Genomic DNA, 2,390 nt, shown 5'->3' with positions numbered 1-2,390 from the left:
CCGAACGAGAGGACGTAGTCTTGGGCATGCAGTGATGCCCTCTCCACTTCGATAGCTGACACGGCCCCAAAAGAAACATGTCCGCGCGCATCGACGAACGATCGACAAATTTTCATCAAATTATAAAAGATTTCAGAAGGGGAGGGCGTAGTCTTGGGCATGCAGTGATGTCCTCTCCATTTCGCTAGCTGGCACGGTCCCAAAGGAAACATGTCCGCGCGCGCCGACGAAGGATCGTCAAGTTTTGAATAAATTCTAAGAGATTTCAGAAGGAGAGGGCGTAGTCTTGGGCATGCAGTGACGCCCTCTGCACTTCGATAGCTGGCACGGTACCAAAGGAAACATGTCCGCGCGCGCCGACGAGCGATCGACAAGTTTTGAATAAATTCTAAAAGACCTCAGAAGTAGAGGGCGTAGTCTTGGGCATGCAGTGATGCCCTCTCCACTTCGCTATCTGGCACGGTCCCAAAGGAAACATGTCCGCGAGCGCCGATGAACGATAGACAAGTTTTGATTAAATTCTAAAAGATTTCAGAAGGAGAGGGCGTAGTGTTGGGCATGCAGTGATGCCCTCTCCATTTCGCTAGCTGGCACGGTCCCAAAGGAAACAAGTCCGCGCGCGTCGACGAACGATCGACAAGTTTTGATTAAATTCTAAAAGATTTCAGAAGGAGAGGGCGTAGTCTTGGGCATGGAGTGATGCCCTCTCCACTTCGCTAGCTTGCACGGTCCCAAAGGAAACATGTCCGCGCGCGCCGATGAACGTTAGACAAGTTTTGATTAAATTCTAAAAGATTTCAGAAGGAGAGGGCGTAGTGTTGTGCATGCGGTGATGCCCTCTCCACTTCGCTAGCTGGCACGGTCCCAAAGGAAACATGTCCGCGCGCGCCGACGAACGATCGACAAGTTTTGATTACATTCTAAAAGATTTCAGAAGGAGAGGGCGCAGTCTTTGGCATGCAGTGATGCCATCTTCACTTCGCTAGCTGGCACGGCCCCAAAGGAAACATACCGCGCGCGCCGACGAACGATCGACAAGTTTTGAGTAAATTCTAAAAGATTTCAGAAGGAGAGGGCGCAGTCTTGGGCATGCAGTGATGCCCTCTCCACTTCGCTAGCTGGCACGGTCCCAAAGGAAACATGTCCGCGCGTGCCGACGAGCGATCGACAAGTTTTTAATAAATTCTAAAAGATTTCAGAAGGAGAGGGCATAGCCTTGGGGCATGCAGTGATGCCCTCTCCACTTCGCTAGCTGGCACGGTCCCAAAGGAAACATGTCCGCGCGCGCCGATGAACGATAGACAAGTTTCGATTACATTCTAAAAGATTTCAGAAGGAGAGGGGGTAGTGTTGGGCATGCAGTGATGCCCTCTCCACTTCGCTAGCTGGCACGGTCCAAAAGGACACATGTCCGCGCGCGCCGATGAAGGATCGACAAGGTTTGAGTAAATTCTGATTTCCGAAAGAGAGGACGTAGTCTTAGGCATGCAGTGATGCCCTCTCCCCTTCGCTAGCTGGCACGGTCCCAAAGGAAACATGTCCGCGAGTGCCGACGAGCGATCGACAAGTTTTGAATAAATTCTAAAAGATTTCAGAAGGAGAGGGCATAGCCTTGGGCATGCAGTGATGCCCTCTCCACTTCGCTAGCTGGCACGGTTCCAAAGGAAACATGTCCGCGCGCGCCGATGAACGATAGACAAGTTTCGATTAAATTCTAAAAGATTTCAGAAGGAGAAGGGGTAGTGTTGGGCATGCAGTGATGCCCTCTCCACTTCGCTAGCTGGCACGGTCCCAAAGGAAACATGTCCGCGTGCGTCGACGAATGATCGACAAGTTTTGATTAAATTCTAAAAGATTTCAGATGGAGAGGGCGTTGTCTTGGGCATCCAGTGATTCTCTCTGCATTTCGCTAGCTGGCCCGGTCCCAAAAGAAACATGTCCGCGCGTGCCGACGAAGGATCGACAAATTTTGATCAAATTATAAAAGATTTCAGAAGGGGAGGGCGTAGTCTTGGGCATGCAGTGATGTCCTCTCCATTTCGCTAGCTGGCACGGTCCCAAAGAAAACATGTCCGCGCGCGCCGACGAAGGATCGTCAAGTTTTGAATAAATTCTAAAAGATTTCAGAAGGAGAGGGCGTAGTGTTGGGCATGCAGTGATGCCCTCTCCATTTCGCTAGCTGGCACGGTCCCAAAGGAAACAAGTCCGCGCGCGTCGACGAACGATCGACAAGTTTTGATTAAATTCTAAAAGATTTTAGAAGGAGAGGGCGTAGTCTTGGGCATGCAGTGATGCCCTCTCCACTTCGCTAGCTGGCACGGTCCCACAGGAAACATGCCCGCGCGCGTCGACGAACGATCGGCAAGTTTTGATTAAATTCTAAAAGATTT

This window comes from Amblyomma americanum, chromosome 8 (assembly GCF_052857255.1).
Source record: "Amblyomma americanum isolate KBUSLIRL-KWMA chromosome 8, ASM5285725v1, whole genome shotgun sequence".
Classification (NCBI taxonomy): Eukaryota; Metazoa; Arthropoda; class Arachnida; order Ixodida; family Ixodidae; genus Amblyomma; species Amblyomma americanum.
This window is presented reverse-complemented; position numbering follows the sequence as displayed.